The 19,329-nt window shown below is 44.4% G+C and overlaps 1 protein-coding gene across 9 annotated transcripts in view; it reads right to left on the bottom strand.

Moving 5' to 3' along the window:
* rgs3a (regulator of G protein signaling 3a) overlaps window positions 1–19,329 on the bottom strand; it is a 283,964-nt gene that overhangs the window by 12,289 nt on the left and 252,346 nt on the right. The window lies entirely within an intron of this gene.

Below are 19,329 nucleotides of genomic sequence, written 5' to 3'. Positions count from 1 at the left end.
CCCCTCCCCACCTCGATTTAACCCCAGCCTAATTACTGGACAATTTAAAGGGCTAATTAACTTACTAACCTTTATGTCTTTGGACCGTGGGAGAAAAGCAGAGCACCCAGGGGAAACCCACATGGTTAAGAGGAGAACGTACAAACTCCTTACAGACCACGTCTGAACTCTGATGCTTCGATCTGTAATAGTGTTGCACTAACTGCTACACTACTGAAGTGCTGGATTCTAACTTCTCCCTCTTCTTGCTACTACCGTTGGGCAGGAGACACAGGAACCTCAGGACCCACACCGTCAGGTTTAGGAACTGTTACTACCACTCAACCATCAAGCAAGGATAACTTCACTCACCCCAACATTGTACTGATTCCATTACCTACAGGCTCACTTTCAAGGCTCGAGAATTCATGTTGTCAGTATTATCTTTATTTTCTCAGTGTGTCTTATTTTGCACACTGGTTGTTTGTCAATTTTTGTCTGTCCATGTGTAGTTTTTCATAAAATTCTATTGTATTTCCTTTTTCTTGTAAATGCCTGCGAGGAAATGAATGGTAATTTACACTGTATGTACATCAGTAACAAAGTTCCTTTGGAAGGACCACTGCACAGGATCAGAAACAGCAGTAAACTCTGCTGGCTCGATCATGGGCACCAGCCTCCCCAGAACATCTTCGAACGGCGATGCCTCAAAGAGGCCACATCCATCATTAAAGATCTCCATCACCCAGCACATGCCCCGTTCTCATTACTGCCATCAAGGGGAGGTACGGGAGCCTGAAGGCACACACTCAATTTTTCAGAAACAACTTCTTCCTCTCCGCCATCAGATTTCTGAACGGGCAATGAATCCGTGAACACTACCTCACTATCTTTGCTCTGTTTTTGCACGACTTATTTAATATTTTATATATTTCTTCTTCTTATTTTTTAATGTATTGTACTGTTCTACTAGCTCAAAACAACAAATTTTACGACATATGCCAGTGATAATAAACCAGGTTCTGATTCTGAACTTTAACCACAGGCCCCAGACCACAGACACATTCCGCAGGTAGCTCAAATTCATCTGCTAAATTAACGAATCACTTCTCAGTCTTCACGGGAGCAGCATTGAACCGGAAAAGAACAGTTATCAATATCTAGGTGTGTAGCTCAGTTACTGACCGATCACCATACAGTATTCACTTAGTTAGCTGTGACTAAGCGCGGAGGTTAAGTGTACAATGGAATTGATGTAAAATGGCTTGGTAACGCAACTGCCAGGCCCTTGACTGCGAGAAGCTACAGAGCATCATGAATACCAGAAATTCTGCAGATGCTGGAAATCCAGAGCAACACACACTCAATGCTGGAGGAACTCAGCAGGTCAGGCAGCATCTATGGAGGGGAATAAACAGCTGAAGTTTTGGGCCAAGACCCTTCATCAGGACTGGAAAGGAAGGGGACAGAAGCCAGATTGGGTGATAGGGGAGGGGAAGGAGGACAAGCTGGCAGGCGATGGGTGAGACTAGGTGGGTGGGTGGGGGAGGGCGGATGCAGTAAGGAGCTGGGAGGTAATAGGTGGAAGAAGTGAGGGGCTGGAAAAGAAGGAGAGAAGAGTGGACCATGGGAGAGGGGGAAGGAGGAGGGGAACCAGAGGGCGGTGATGGGGAGGTGTGGAGGAGAGAAGGAGTGAGAGGGGATCCAGAATGGGGAATGGAAAAAGAGAGAGGGAGGAGTGGGGGGAGAAATTACCAGAAGTGGAGAAATCATTATTCATGCCAACTGGTTGCAGGCTATTCAGATCTCCAGCACCAACAGAATCTCATGTGTTTCTCATTTTGCCTGTTCATTTTAATATAATGTGAGGGCTTGGGGATCAAGTTGTAAGTTACAGACATTTCTTCAGAAGGGACTGCGTTCTAGTTCCGCACACCAAGGTAACATTTACAATTGAGGAAGCAGTGGAAGGAAGGACGTAAAAAGCAAGGTGTGTTGTTTCTGCCTAACATGGAAATCCCACTGGGGACAAGCCAGCAGCTGACGTCACGATGTCACACTGTTACCTTAGAAAGGATAAAGATTCAGCATTCCAAGATTGTTTAATGTCATTTCCTGTACACAGGTGTAAAGGAGAACAAAATTATTGTTACTCTGGATCTGATGCATCACAAAAACCAGACCATAAGAAAAAGAACACAATAATAAAAACACAATAAATATAAATACAGAAGTTAGCTCACATACAGAGATTGACTGAATGCCCATAAAGTGACGCCAGTCTGTACCCAAGGTGACTGACGGGAAATAATCAAGCAATGGTGGATATACGGGGCAGAGGTGTTGATCATCTTGGGGAAAGTAATTGTTCTTGAATCTCCTGGTCCTGATGTGGGTGCTACGTAGCCTCCTCCCTGATTGGAGCGGGGCACAAAAGTAGTGGATATGGCCCAGTCCATCCCAGGTAAAGCCCTCCCTACCACTGAGCACATCTACATGAAACACTTGCAGGAAAGCAGCATCCATCATCAAGGACCATCACTACCCAGATCACGCTCTCTTTTCACTGCTGCCATCAGGAAAGAGGTACAAGAGCCACAGGACCCTCACTACCAGGTTCAGGAACTGTTAGTACCCCTCAACCATCAAGCTCCTGAACCAAAGGGGATAACTTCACTCACCCCAACACTGAACTGTTCCCATGAACTCACTTTCAAGGACTCTTCATCTGATGTTCTCAATACTTATTGCTTATTTAATAGTATTATTATTTCTTTTTGTTTTTTGTATTTGTTCCTCCCCCCCTCAAAGAGAGACTGAGGTCTGACTGCATGATGTCTCCCTCCCTCTGTGTGCAAGCAATGATTGTTTCTCCAGCTTGCCGTCTGTCTCCTCTGATTTCCTGCCATTTATTGTTAGAGGTTTTCTACATATGGAGTTTAGGAAGTCTTTCAATACCTGCCTTGTAACAGTCTTATTCACACAAATATGTTCCCTTTCCTCCCATTGTCTTTCAATATTCTAACTCCATTCTGTACCGGCCAATCCCCATTCTCACTTCTGAACAAAATTCTAGGGACCAGAAGCCAGCCTGTGTTTTCGGTAGCTTTAATTGTGACTGTACACTTTGTTAACGTTGGCTGCCATGCTAATTCAGCAATTGCCCAGTTTGATATTTTGTTTCCTTCAATACAAAGTAAATTTATGTCAAAATTCCAGCATCAATGGAGGGAATGATCAGTCAATGTTTTAGCACAAGACTCTTCATCAGGACTGGTCCTAATGCGAGGCAGAGTACAGGCCCGCAGACCATCTTGTGTCAGATGTTTAACCTACTCCAAGATCAACCTACCCCTAACCCTCACCCTCACCTACCACCCTGGCAGCCTCCACGTCCAGCACGTCATTCTTCACAACTTCTGCCCCCTTCAACAGAACCCTCCCACCAAACACATCCTTACCTCTCTGCCACTCTCCACCTTCCACAGGGATTGCTCCCTCTGTGAGTCCCTCGTCCATTCGTCCAGCCTTCCCAACCTCCCTCCTGGTGCTCACCCCTGCTAGTGGAACAAGTGCTGCACTTCTTAAACATCTGAACTTCCACAGAAGTGTGGTGGAAAGTATATTGACTAGTTGCAGCATCGTCTGGTATGGAAACACAGTGCCCCTCAATGGAAAAGCCTACAAAAAGTAGTGGGTACAGCCCAATCTATCACAAGTAACCCCCCACCCCCCACCACTGAGCACATCTACACGGAGTGGTGTCTCAGGAAGGAAGCAACCCCCGCCACTCTGGACCTGCTCTCTTCTCACTGCTGCCTTCAAGAAGAAGGGATCCCTGTAGCCCCTCACCGCCAAGTTCAGGAACGGTTATCACCCCTCAACCATCAGGCTTGTGAATCGGAGGGGATAACTTCACTCACCCTAACACTGAACTATTCCCACAACCTGTAGGCTCATTTTCAAGGACTCTTCATCCATATTCTCGATACTTATTGCTTATGTTATTGTTATTATTTTTCTTTCATTTTGTGTTTGCACAGTCTGTTGTCTTTTACACATTGGTTGTTTGTCTGCCTAGTTGGGTGCAGTCTTTCATTGATTCTATTGTGTTACTATTTACTGTGAATGCCCACAAGAAAATAAATCTCAGGGTTGTATACGGTGACGTATATGTACTTTGATAATAAATTTACTTTGAACTTTGAACCTGCCTCAGCAAGGACCTGGATCCATTGCAATTTGCCTATCACTACAATACGTCAACGGCAGACGAAATTTCAATGGCTCTCCACGCGGCTTTAGACCACCTCGTTCCACCCTCTCGCCACCCTCTGAGTGAAGACGCTGCCCCTCAACGTTCCCCTTAAATATTTCACCTTTTGCTCTTAACCTATGACCTTTTGTTCTAGTCTCACCAACTTCAGTGGAAAAATTTATCCTGATGAAGGGTCTTTGCCCAAAATGTTGGCTCTTTATTGATGCTGCCTGACCTGTAGCAAAGACCACCCTTGTTGACAAACAACCTGCACTTGTGCTGAGTCAGTCCCAGTACAGTCACACGCTTGCCGTCAGCTTCCACCACAACGGTGAAGAGCGCAGCTGCCTCCGTCACAGGGAAGCAATGCCGCTGTAGAGGGCATTATAAATAGATCACTTATTTCCTTCCCCATTTTTATTAAAGGTTGTTTACCTAGAAGTGTAATCCCTAATGGAACACAATGCAAGTCAGCGTAATATCTCTATCCATGTGATACCCTATATTGTTGGGGAGAGCAGGGACACTTCACATCACAAAATGCCCAATGATTCGGTCAAGTGCCCAGCCACAACCCTGACCTCCATACCCCGAGACCATCTGCTGTACAATTCTTATCTGTAGCCCCCACCCAGTTTTCTGGGGCACTTCCCAACCCTGCACTACCTTCCATATTCCCGACTTATTTCAAAGCTTAAAGTTAAAATTCAATTTATTATCAAAGTACATATGTGTCACCACATATACTCTGGGGATGGGCATTCACAGGAAAATAAAGAAATACAATAGAATCAATGAAAAACTACGAACACTGATAATCAAATGATGTGCAAATATAAAGGCTCATAACAATAAAAATAAAGCTATGATTATGTTTTCTGTGTTCACACAGATTGCAATAAAATTGATCATATTTGTTAGATTACATTGAAGCAAACAGTGAAAGGTGCCGGGGGTGTCAATTCAAATCAGCGAAGATTGTGATGGGAAGTTTTGCCATGTTTCTGGTGCCAACATAGTGTGCCCACAAGTTACCCCACCCTACCCAGTATATTTTTGGAACATGGGAGGAAACTGGGGCACTGGGGGGATGTCAGAGATATGATTTTTACACAGTGTAGTGGGTGTGTGGAATGTGCTGTCAGGGGTGGCCACACAGGCAGATAATAAGACCATAAGACATAACAGAGTTCAGCCACTCGGCCCATCGAGTCCAGTCTGCCATTCCATCATGGCTGATTTATTATTCCTCTCAACCCCATTCCCCTGCCTTCTCCTATAACTTTGACAACCTTACTAATATAAGACCATACATTAAGGACATTTAAGATTCTTGGGTAGGCACATTGACAATAGAAAAATGGAGTGCTATATGGGAGGGAAGTGTTAAGTTAATCTTGGAGTTGATTAGAAGATCGACACAACATCATGGACCGTAGGGCCTGTACTGTGCTGTGCTATACTGTTCCATGTTCCTCTGTCCCATCCCCAGAGAGTGCTGGAGAGTTGACAGTGATGCCTCAGTTCTACTTGGACCAAATGATAGATGCAATTATGACGATTTGGAACACTCAGTGCCTTGCGATCAGAAATCTTTTGCATTCAACTGGACGGAAAGAAGTTTCCTTACTTAATTACACAAACCTACAGCTGCAACTCTGTGAAACTTACATTCAGTGTGATTTTATTTGAATCAATTGGTCGATGATGAGGTTCAGGAATAATGACAGGGAGATGACAATCCACCTTAACTCAGCCAGTACAGGCAAGTGCAAAGTCACTGGTAGAGGAGAGGATTGTTGCCAACTGGATCGTGCACAGAATGCTGGAAGTGAACTGCTCGGTAGCTCGGGGAATTAAATGATTGAAAGATCAGAGTGCTGTAATGGGCCGGGGGTGGTGGGTGGGGGAAGACAATGCTAATGATGCAACAACTGCAGCACTCAAATTCCAGACATTTAAACATTGCAGAAAGCAGACAAGTGCACGGAAATGACACTGTTCATTTGTGGCATTCAGAACTTCTGCAAAAACTCTTGGAAACACAAGTGAAAGATCAGGTGTAAAGCATTCAAAATTATCTATGTAGCCTTGTTTTAAACTGCTTGGACTACAGGGTGTGAGCTATAAGGATAGGTCGGACAAATGGGATGTTCTTCCAGGAGCGTCGGAGGTTGATGGAATCCCTGATAGAGGATTTTAAATTAGGAGAGGCAGAGAAAGGGTAGACAATCAGAATTTTTTACCCAGGGTGGAAACAAAGGACATAATTGTAAAGTTAGTGGGGTGGGGGGGAATGTTTAAAGACAACATGAGGGACAAGTTTTTTATGCAGAGTGATGGGCACCTGGAGTGGAAACAGGCAGTTTGAGGCTCTTATACAGATCCATCAATATAGATAGATAGATAATGTATCGATTCCAAAGGAAATTACAGTGTCACAGTAGTATTACAAGTGCACAGATATACAAATATTAGAAGAGAAGCAGAGAATAAAAAATAAGTTACCTCAAACTATCTAACAGGAGGGGGCCATCTGGGGACTCTCTGACGGAGGTGTCTGAAAAGAGGATGCTGTCTAAGTTGCATGCCATCTTGGTCAATGTCTCCCACCCACTACATAATGTACTGGGTGGGCACAGGAGTACATTCAGCCAGAGACTCATTCCACCGAGATGCAACACAGAGCGTCATAGGAAGTCATTCCTGCCTGTGGCCATCAAACTTTCCAACTCCTCCTGTGGAGGGTCAGACACCCGGAGCCAATAGGCTGGTCCTGGACTTATTTCCTGGCATAATTTACATATTACTATTTAATTATTTATGGTTTTATTACTATTTAATTATTTATGGTGCAACTGTAACGAAAACCAATTTCCCCCAGGATCAATAAAGTATGACTATGACTATGACTTCGACTTCCCTGGCTATAGGTTGGCTCATTATAGAGCCTGATAGCCAAGGGTAAGAATGACCTCATATCGCACTCTTTGGAGCAGCACAGTTGTATGTTACTAAAAGTGTTCTGTTCAGCCAAGGTGGCATGCTGAAGGTGAGAAACATTGTCCAGAACTGCCAGGATTTTCCGTAGGGTGCTTTGTTCTACCACAGCCTCCGGTGTGTCCAGTTTGACCCCTGTAACAGAGCCAGCCTTTCTAACCAGTTTATTGAGCCTGTTGGCATCACCCGTGTTGATGCCATTGCCCCAGCACACCACCGCATAGAAGATTGTACTGGCAACAACAGACCGGTAGGACATGTGAAGGAGGGAGCTGTATACTCCAAAGGACCCTGTTAGAGGTGTATAAGATGATGAGAGGCATTGACCGTGTGGATAGTCAGAGGCTTTTTCCCAGGGCTGAAATGGCTAGCACAAGAGGGCGCAGTTTTAAGGTGCTTAGAAGCAGGTAAAGAGCAGATGTCAGGGGTAAGTTTTTTACGCAGAGCATGGTGAGTGCATGGAACAGGCTGCCGGTGACGGTGGTGAAGGTGGATACGACAGGGTCTTTTAAGAGACTCCTGGATAGATGCATGGAGCTTAGAAAAATAGACGGCTATGGGTAACCCTAGGTAATTTCTAAAGTATGTACATGCACAGCATTGTGGGCCGAAGGGCCTGTACTGTGCTGTAGATTTTCTATGTTTCTATGACCTCAGTCTCCTCAGGAAGTGGAGGTGACTCTGGTCCTTCTTGTACACTGCCTCTGTGTTGGTGCTCCACTCAAGTCTGTCATCCAGGTGCATCCCCAGGAACTTGTAGGTTCTGACCACATCCACGTCCTCACCATCAATAGTAACAGGGAGCAGTGCTGGCTTAGTCTTCCTAAAGTCCATCACCATCTCCTTTGTCTTACTGATGTTGAGTTGGAGATGATTCAGCCTGCACCATTTGACAAAGTCCTCCACCAGGGCCCTGTATTCATCCTCCTGTCCTCCCGTTATCCATTCAACTATTGCTGAGTCGTCAGAGAATTTCTGCAGATGACATGACTCCGTGTTGTATCTAAAGTCCAAGGTAAACAGGGTAAATGGGAAGGGAGCCAGTACAGTCCCCTGTGGGGCCCCAGTGCTGCTTACAGCCATGTCTGACACACAGCTCATGTGAAGGGAATGAAGGGATATGCATGATACACAACAGGAGGACATTTGCTATAAATTGGCATCAAGACCAGCACAACATTGTGGGCTAAATGGCCTGTCCCGTGCTGTACTGTTCTACGTACAGCAGCTCCATGCAGCAATGCATCAGGAAGTTATCCCTGTGAGCCTTTGGGAGGTTCAAAGGTTTCTATAACTGAATTAAGCTAAGAATTCTGAGTGTTTAATACAATTAAATAATTGTTTTTATTATACATTATGCATCCAAATTGCTAACATATGAAGTATTTGATTAAAATTAAAGATTTCTTAATGCATCAAATGTGCAGGAAATATCCCTCAGTTATTAATTAGAGTGGAGTGGATTCCGATTAATTGGGCCACCGGCTAATTGGGCAGCTACTTATTTGGGACAACATTTAAAGAACAAAAACTAACCAAGAAATTTATTTGGGACACTATGCCACTAAACTAGGACAGGAGACTGTTGTTGAACTATTTCTAACTTGTCATGTGCACTTGTGTGGCTGTTTAGACTTAGAGCGAGCAGTTTTTAAATAGTGTCAATTGTGTGTGTTTGTGTTCAAAAAACAGTGATCTTTGTCACTGATAGTTGGTGAAAAATAAGCAGTAAGACAATTCAGAACTGTTTTGCTCACTGCGGTTTCAAGCATTCATGCTTGGAGATACCGGAAAAGGCCAGGAGTGAAAATGAAACAATTTCATTACTTCAACAAGTTAGGACCTACAAAAAATTTGAAGGTATCGACAATCACCTTGCATGTTATAATGAATATGAGGATTTGGAGGATGAAATCATCAAAAGTATTGTATGAAAGCAGTCCAGTATCTGATCTAGATGTCAGTACTGATTTTATTAATTTGCAGACAATCAAAGAACACAGCAGCGTACACTGGATGAGTTCCTCCATCGATAACTATTAGGAACTAGTACACAGTTTTATCGTGTTCTAATTTGTTCTGTTGTTCATTTAAATACATAATATGTTGCTCAATTAAATGCTGGTTTGTGTCTTTTTTACACCTTTTTTCACTATTTCCATGAAACTTCAGCTAACTGGGCAGCCACTTAATTGGGCCCAAATGTACTGGTCCCAATGTGTTCGAATTAAAAGGAATCCACTGTATTTTTAAAATGTATGAACATTTAACATCAATCAAAAGGAAAATATTTTGACCAGAATTGTAAACAGTGTTGTTGCCGTGGGTGACCCACTCCTCATGTTCTATGTCTCGGCCAATGAGGGCAGTTGCCTTCTTACCTACCATCATCTGTCCCGAGATGTTCAAAGCCCTGTAAACTTGCACTAGTCTATTGTTCTGCACTAATTAGTATCCTACCAGTCATTGTTATACACAACAGATTCTGCAGATGCACACACACAAAATGCTGGAGGAACTCATCAGGATGGGCAGCATCTATGGACGAGGAATGAGCAGTTTCTGTTTTGGACTGAGACCTTTCATTAGAACTAGGAAATTATTCATTTCCCTAATGTGCAAAAATAAATTTTCTAATCACGATGTAATCTGTCTGGAGAGGAACTAACAGCTGGCATCTTGGGAAGGGTCTCACCCCAAACTGTTGACTGTTTAGTTCCCTCCATATAGATGCTGCCTGATCTGCTGAGTTCCTTCAGCATTTTGCGTGTTTCTGGATTTCCATAATTGCTGCCTGATCTGCTGAGTTCCTTTTGCGTGTGTTGCCATTTATTTACTTTCCGTCTCCCCATGCTTCTCTGGAATTCCATTTCAATGGACACCCACCCAGCCACTCTGTCTATCCTCATCTTTCTGAAGCTTACAACTCTTCGATCCACTATCAACTTCAGCACAGCAAACTGATGACTCTTTACTGTTCACCTGCGCTGCACAGTTTGCATTATATTTTATTAACTTATTTCTGGTAATACTTTGTTTCATGTGTTGTGGGTGCACCGTGGTCCAGAGGAACACTGTTTTATTTGGTTGCAACAATGTGGAGTCAGGTGATCATTGTTAGCCACAAAGAATAACAATCAGTGAACTGGAATGGATGTGGCCATTTTATGAAACTGTCCTTGTTGCCGCCATTTTGTGAATAGTTTGATGAACTGATTCTTGTTCTGGTGTAAGTTAATCAGAGCAATTGAATGTGGACACAAGAACCTTCAGCTAATGACCTGCTAAATCTGAGACCATTGTCAGACAAGTAGCTATTTATTACGTAAAGTGGCAGGCTTGCATGAGAAGCAAATCTGCAGATGCTGGAAATTCAAGCAACAGGCACAAAATGCTGGTAGAACACAGCAGGCCAGGCAGCATCTATAGGAAGAGGTACAGTCGACGTTTCGGGCCAAGACCCTGACGAAGGGTCTCAGCCTGAAACGTCGAGTGTACCTCTTCCTATAGATGCTGCCCGGCCTGCTGCGTTCACCAGCATTTCGTGCCTGTTGCTTGTACTCTCATTAGACTCAGTGTCTGGGTCACTTGATTTAGCTGGTTTGAACTGGTCAGAGTTGAAAAGAACAAAAGGCACAAGACAGAGGGCAAAGGTCATAGAGAATACTGGTTGTAGCCCTGGACCACAGTCCATAAAAAGGTGACCAATGTCAGTCAGGTGACCTCAAAAATGCAACATTGGAACCTAAAAGAAGTATTTAAAAATAAGGAGCTTCAAATGCAAGGCGGCAACAACTCTCCGGAGACCAATCATCGTCACAGACATGCAGAGATTGGTGAGGATCACGTGGCCAGTGTAAACTCCTCTTCTGGGTATTTCCTTTCCTATTCTTTGATTGCTCAAGGAGGCTCAGAGAAACTTAGAAGGATGCATGCAGATATTGGGTTGTGTAAGTTTGTGTGCTCTTCAGATGAGACAACAAAGATACTTGTCAGTAAATACAGATTCTCTCTGTGCCTCTCTGAGCATTATTACTAAGGTTACATAATAAATTTGAACTTGCCAATGTTTCTGTGGTCTCCAAGCATGGCTCAATAAATACCATAAAATGCAAGGGAGTTTGAACTGGTCTCCACTTTAGACAATTATCCAGTCACTGACAAATCACCTTTTGCTCTTTGCTTTCTCCATTAACTCCACAGTTCCCATGAGCTTTAACTCTATTAAACTAACTCACTGTCTGTTCAAAGACGTTGCATCTAAATTCTCTCCAGTTATTTTGGGCTCTTGTCACTCTGCAATGATCCCCATGAAACTCATCAAGGAGACAGTTCCAGCTCTGACATTTGAATATTTTTTTTAATAAACACTCAATTACTCCTTTGATGCCTGAGGGTTGCACAATCAAGACCAAAAGCCATATTAGGTCTTCATCCCATCAAGTCTGCAGCTCAGGAACTAGAGGAGAGGGGTTTAATGGGGATCTGAGGGGCAATGTTTCCAGCCGGGGTGTTGTAGGAGTCTGGTCTGAGTTGCCAGAGGAAGTGGTTGTGTTGACGTGGGTACAACATTTAAAGGCACTTGGCAGGTAGATGGACAGGAAAGGTTTAGAACAGATGTGCCCCAATTAAGAGGTGGAAATGCTTTTGATAAAGAGGATTAAATGTTGAAAGTAATCTCAAAAGGAATGAAAGTTATTGATTTTCTTTGTTTTTTGAATACTTTGTAACACCATCTCCAGCTCCGAACAACAGTAAATAAATTTGATGAAGAAAATGTCATGGACTCCATTGTCACAGAGCCTGGTGATAAATGAGAGGATATAACAGCAGAGATTTTCTCTTTCTGTCAGGGAAAGCAAGGTCAACCTGAGATGTGGCCTGTGGTATGTGATTGAGAGGAACAGGTGATTCGGGTTTCTTATTCTCTCCCAACTGCTGAGGTTTCAGCTTGCGTCACGTTTGAGTTTGATCTAAATTAAGCTGTAGAGGCTGGCGTCTGAAGCTCTATTATTGTTCTATCATTCTCAAATGAGGCCAGAACCGGTGGTATTGTGGGCAGTGAGGATGCTTGTCTTGGGTTTCAACAGGATCTAGCACAGCTGGGAAAGTGGGCAAAGCAATGGCAGGTGGAAATTAATTCATACAAGTGTGAACTGATACATTGTGGGACTCTTCATCTCATGTTCTCAATATTTATTGCTTATTTATTTATTACTATTGCTTCTTCCTTTGAACTTGCACATTGAGGTCTTCAGCACTGGTTGAACGCCCAAGTTGGGCAATCTTTTATTGGTTCTGTTATAGTTAATATTCTATAAATTTATTGAGTGTGCCCACGAGAACATATGCACAAAGGAAAAACGATAACAGTAAACACAAAATAATCTGCAGATGCTGTTGTCAAAGGAACACTCACAATGCACTGGAGGAACTCAGCAGGTCAGTCAGCATCAGTTGAAAAGATTAGCTGACGTTTCGGGCCGAAACCCTTCATCACGACTGAAGGAAGAACTTTGGGGAAGGTTTGAAGAATGCTGGTAGTTGAAAAAAACAGTAATTTGAAAGACAAAGGGGTGGGGGAGGGGAAGCAGGGAGGTGATTGGCAGGAGAACAATGCGCAGTAGTAGAAGGAGGCAGAACTATGAGGGAGGTGATGTGAAATAGGGATAGAGGAAGGGAGGGGGAGGGAATTACCAGAAGTTGGAGAATTCTATGTTCATACCAAGGGGCTGGAGACTACCTAGACGGTATATGAGGTGTTGCTCCTCCAACCAGAGTTTAGCCTCATCATGGCAGTAGAGGAGGCCATGTATGGACATACCTGAATGGGAGTGGGAAGCAGAGTTGAAGTGGGTGGCTACAGGGAGACCCTGTCATGGCGGACGGAGTGGAGGTGCTCGATGAAGCGTTCCCCTAATCTGCGTCGGGTTTCACTGATGTAGAGGAGGCCGCACCGGGAGCACCGGATGCAATAGATGACCCCGACAGACTCACAAGTGAAGTGTTGCCTCACCTGGAAGGACTGTTTGGGGCCCTGAATGGTGGCAAGAGAGGAGGTGATAACGATAACAGTGTATTAGGATTAAATATTTTTACTGAGCACATTAAACACGGTACACACTGGGCTACTTACAGTGCGGGAGCGATGAGCTGGGCCCGCTGAATCAAGAACGTGTGCACTTGAAAGTCCACGCCAAAAGAGAGAGCCCTCCACAGCCCACTCTGTGTGTAAAGAAAACTTGCCCCTCACATCGCTTTTGATTGGTTGCATGCCACATTCTCATAATCAATCCGGTACAAGTTTAGTCTTTATCAAAGTTAAACTTATTATCAAACGATATATTTGTTACCATCTGCTACCTGGAGATTCATTTTTGTAAGCATTTACAGGAAAATAAAGAGATACAATAGAATTTATGAAAACTATACATAACAAAGAGTGACAAACAACCAATGTGCAAAAGAAGACAAATTGTCCAAATAAAAAAATGTCAACATGAGTTATAAGGTCCTTGAAAGTGAGCCTATTCAAAGTTCAAAGTAAATTTATTATCAAAGTACTCTACACAAAGTCTGAAAAACAAACAACATGGTTCAGCATTGGTAGGGATCACATATAAGAGCTGTGATGTGATGTTTTAGTTGTCCAAGTTAGTTAGATCACACTATATGTAATTGTGTGCAGTTCTGGCTGGCACACCTACAGAAAGGATGTGATTAGAGAGAGTGCAAAAGAGTTTCACAAAGATGTTCAAGCAACACACATCAAAGTTGCTGGTGAACGCAGCAGGCCAGGCAGCATCTGTAGGAAGAGGTACAGTTGACACTTTGGGCCGAGACCCTTCGTCAGGACTCAGCCCGAAACGTCGACTGTACCTCTTCCTAGAGATGCTGCCTGGCCTGCTGCGTTCACCAGCAACTTTGATGTGTGTTGCTTGAATTTCCAGCATCTGCAAAATTCCTCGTGTTTATGTTCACAAAGATGTTGTTGGATTTGGAGGGCTGAGTTATCCGGAGAGATTAGATGGGCTGTGCCTGTATTCATAGAACACAGAACATAGAACAGTACAGCACAGCACAGGAACTGGCCCTTCAGCCCACAGTGTTGTTCTGACCCAATTAAATTAGCAATCAAATGGCCAACTAAACGAATCCCTTCTGCCTACACAATGTCCTCATTCTTCCACTTGCCTCACATTCACGTGTCTATCTAAACCTCTATACCACCACCCCAGGCAGTGCATTCCAGCTACCCACCACTCTCTGTGTAAAACCCTCGCCCCTCACATCTCCTTCAAAATTACCTCCTCTCACCTTAAATGCAAGCCCCCTGGTATTAAACATAACAGCCCTCTGCTGTTATGAATGGACCTCTTGTATGATTAAGTGAACTCTTGGCTTCACAATTTACTTCATTATGATCTTCTACTTTATCATTCACCTGTACTGCACTCTTCTGGTAGCTTTTAAACTAGGGGGAGATTGTTGGGTCAAAGGGATGTGATCTTGGTAACTCACAATAAACTAGGGGAAATTGTTGGGTCAAAAGGATGTGAGCTTAGTAACTCTTGGAGTCAGAGGAATGATCATGGACTGAGTGGTAGGGCTTTGGCTCATTCGGGCTTTGGTGATAACGGGTCGAGGTGAGGTAAGTTACCTGTGAAGAATAGAAAGAGGAAGTATGTTGTGAGGCCGGTGTTCTGTACTGGCTGTCAGATGTGAGAATATCGGGAGACTCCCAGCCTCCCGGACGGCCACATCTGCACCAGGTGTGTCGAGCTGCAGCTCCTTAGGGAAAGGGTTAGGGAACTGGAGATGCAGCTCGATGACCTTCGTCTGGTCAGGGAGAGTGAGGAGGTGATAGAAAGGAGCTATAGGCAGGTAGTCACACCGGGGCCTCAGGAGACAGATAAGTGGGTAACAGTCAGGAGAGGGAAGGGCGGGAGTCAGATACTAAAGAGTACCCCTGTGGCTGTACCCCTTAACAATAAGTACTCCTGTTTGATTACTGCTGGGGGGGGGGAGACGGCCTACCTGTGGGAAGCAACAGTGGTCGCGCCTCTGGCACAGATCTGGCCCTGTGGCTCAGGAGGGTAGGGAAAGGAAGAGGATGGCAGCAGTATAGGGGACTCTATAGTTAGGGGGTCAGACAGGCGATTCTGTGAATGCAGGAACAAAACACGGATGGTAGTTTGATGCCTAGGTGCCAGGGCCCAGGATGTTTCTGATCGCGTCCATGATATCCTGAACTGGGAAGGAGAACAGCCAGAGGTTGTGGTACCTATTGGTACCAACGATGTAGATAAGAAAAGGGAGGAGGTCCTGAAAACAGACTACAGGGAGTTAGGAAGGAAGTTGAGAAGCAGGACCTCAAAGGTAGTAATCTCGGGATTACTGCCTGTGCCACATGACAGTGAGAATAGGAATAGAATGAGGTGGAGGATAAATGTGTGACTGAGGGATTGGAGCAGGGGGCAGGGATTCAGATTTCTGGATGATTGGGACCTCTTTTGGGGCAGGTGTGACCTGTACAAAAAGGACGGGTTGCACTTGAATCCGAGGGGGACCAATATCCTGGCAGAGAGGTTTGCAAAGGCTACTGGGGAGAGTTTAAACGAGATTCCCTGGGGGGTGGGAACTGAACTGAAGAGACGGTGGAAGGGGCAGTTTGATCAGAAATAGAGAAAGCTTGTAGACAGTGCGAAAGGGAAAATAGGCATGTGACAGAGAAGGGACGCGCTCAGACTGATGGTTTGAGATGTGTCTATTTTAATGCAAGGTGTATCATGAACAAAGCGGATGAGCTTAGAGCCTGGATCAGTACTTGGAGCTATGATGTTGTGGACATTACAGACACTTGGATGGCTCAGGGGAAGCAATGCTTACTTCGAGTGCCAGGCTTTAAATGTGGAGGGCTGTCAGAGGTTACAGTGGGACATTGATAGGATGCAAAACTGGGCTGAGAAGTGACAGATGACGTTCAAATAAGTGTGAACTGCTTCATTTTGGTATGTCAATTATGATGACAGAATATAGTATTAATGGTAAGACTCTTGGCAGTGTGGAGGATCAGAGGGAACTTGGGGTCCGAGCCCATAGGACACTCAAAGCTGCTGTGCAGGTTGACTCTGTGGTTAAGAAGGCATACAGTGCATTGGCCTTCATCAACCGTGGGATTGAGTTTAGGAGCCGAGAGGTAATGTTGCAGCTATATAGGACCCTGGTCAGACCCCACTTGGAGTACTGTGCTCAGTTCTGGTCGCCTCACTACAGGAGGGGTGTGGAAGCCATAGAAAGGGTGCAGAGGAGATTTACAAGGATGTTGCCTGGATTGGGGAGCATGCCTTATGAAAACAGATTGAGTGAACTTGGCCTTTTCTCCTTGGAGAGACGGAGGATGAGAGATGACCTGACAGAGGTGTATAAGATGATGAGAGGCATTGATCGTGTGGATAGTCAGAGGCGTTTTCCCAGGGCTGAAATGGCTATCATGAGAGGACACAGTTTTAAGGTGCTTGGAAGTATGTACAGAGGAGATGTCAGGGGTAAGCTTTTTACGCAGAGAGTGGTGAGTGTGTGGAATGGGCTGCCGGCAACGGTGGTGGAGGCGGAAGTGATCGGGTCTTTTAAGGGACTCCTGGATAGGTACATGGAGCTTAGAAAAATAGATGGCTATGGGTAACCCTCGTTCATTTCTAAAGTAAGTACATGTGAGGCACAGCATTGTGGGCCGAAAGGCCTATATTGTGATGTAGTTTTTCTATGTTTCTATGTTTCTAACTCACAATAAGACAGGGGAGATTGTTGGGTCAAAGGGATGTGATCTTGGTAACTCATGACAAACCAGGGGAGATTGTTCTGAATACAGTGGATTCTGGGCCATTTAAAATCATACTGCAGAGGATTCACTGTTCTATTTTATATATTGTTCATTGTCACCCACAGTTTCCTCCATGAACGTAATTGTTTTGCAGATATTGAACACCCTCCCACATCGGTGTGCACCTTCTTTTCCCGGGGCCTATCACAGTACTCACTCTGACCTCCCACGCGGAAAGGGAGAAAGTCACAAAACTGATGTAAAGATAACATTTTCCTCACTTCTCCTTTAGCATTATCACATTACACAGATCTCAGTGAGCTAAAGGTGAATGAGATACAACGTCTGGGCAAGGATGGTGTTTTACTTATGAGACACATCGACAGTCAAAACAGTTTCCCCAGGGTGGAAAAGTCAAACACCAGGTTTTGAAGGTTTGAGGGGGAAGTTTAATGGCGACGTGAGGGGCAAATTCTTTTCACACAGAGAGTGGGAGATGCCTGGAATGGATTACCGGGTGATGGCAGAAGCTGGTAATTTGTGCCATAGTGCTGCCACAAAATGACAACTGTTCTTTTTGTACTTTTATTTAGAAATACAGCACAGAGACAGACCCTCCCAGCCCAAAGAGCCCACACTGTCCAACTACATCTTTGTGGCCAATTGATGTAATGTGGGAGGAAACAGATCACCTGGAGGAAACCCACACGGTCACGGGGAGAACGTACAAACTCCTTACAGACAGTGATTTGAACCTGAGTCGCTGGAAATACACTGGCCGCAACACTACTGTGATGCCCATGAAATTTCACCACACGTGCCAGTGACAATAAACCTGATTCTGACTCAGGTGGAGTTTAAGATGTTTTAGGATGGACACGCGTATCGGAGGGATGTGGATGATACACAGCAGGTGAACAGTTAGTATCAACTGACATCAAGATCAGGACAACATTGAGGGCCAAAAGGCCTGTCCAGTGCTGTACTTGTTCTCTGTTTAACTTGCACAACTAACAACTGATGTGCAGTAAACAATTTGCAAGTTAAAACTGACAAGGTGCAGGTTAAAAAATTACAACCCAGAAAAAGGATTAATGGAAAATGAAACTGTATTGTGGAAAATAAATGTAGCTCTAACAGAGAGCCACACAGAAACTGTTAGAGGAACTCAGCAGGTCAGGCAGCATCTATGGAAATGAATAAACAGTCGACGTTTCAGTCTGAGAACCTTCATCAGGACTGTGCTCAGTCAGAAACATCGACTGCTTATTCCCCTCCATAAACGCTGCAGGGGAATAAGCAGTCGATGTTTATGGCTGAGCTCAGTCCTGATGAAGATTCTCAGACTGAAACGTCGACTGTTAATTTATTTCCATAGATGCTGCCTGACCTGCTGAGTTCCTCCAACAGTTTCTGTGTGTTTCTCTGGATTTCCAGCATCTGCAGAATCTCTTGTGTTTATGGCTTTGGCGTATGCTTGTTGGGGGGTTTTAAAAGTGCATGTAATACATGTAGACAGATTCTTCACAACTCTAAGAGTAGTAATCAAAGAGAGAATTCGGAAGATCTATGGAAAGTGGCCCAAGACGATGAGCAGGATACTCCGGTGGGGGCTGTGTCTGAATCAGATGTTCAAGACCGTGCTGCATTTCCATTGCATCAGTCTGTCTGTGGGCTGAAAGGAAATTACTCAGCTGCCACAGGGAGCCTCATGGTTTGGGGGTTTGTATTGCAACAAGAGAATTTCCGCCTGCTCATTGTATCAAATAAGAACACTTGCTAAGATGGCGTTATTGAAGCTATTCTGGGGAAATTCACTGATCAAAGGGTGTGCCAACTGGCGTTCTCAGTTTGCTGTGAGTTTTTTGGTGCACAGTTTGCTGTTGGCAATTGAAGTATGAAAACTACAAGCTCCAGGACACCAGGTCCAACTTCATACACCATAAAATGTAGGACTCAGCCCATCGAGTCTGCTCTGCCATTCCATCATGGCTGATTTATTATCCCTCTAACCCCATTCTCCTGTCTTCCCTCCATATCTGTTGACACTCTTACTAATCAAGAACCTATCAACCTCTGACTTAAATATACCTCCAATCACAAACAAGAGAAAATCTGCATTTGCTGGAAATCCAAGCAACACACACAAAACGCTGCCTCCGTTTCTACCTTCACCCAAGATCCACAAACACAGTTGTCCAGTAGACTTGTTGTTTCAGAGCGCTCCTGCCTCACTGAACTCATATCTGCATATTTCAACTCTGCCTTA

The sequence above is a fragment of the Mobula hypostoma genome, chromosome 21 (genome assembly GCF_963921235.1).
Source record: "Mobula hypostoma chromosome 21, sMobHyp1.1, whole genome shotgun sequence".
Classification (NCBI taxonomy): domain Eukaryota; kingdom Metazoa; phylum Chordata; class Chondrichthyes; order Myliobatiformes; family Myliobatidae; genus Mobula; species Mobula hypostoma.
The sequence above is the reverse complement of the archived record's forward strand: the minus strand, read 5'-3'. Positions and strand labels throughout refer to the sequence as shown.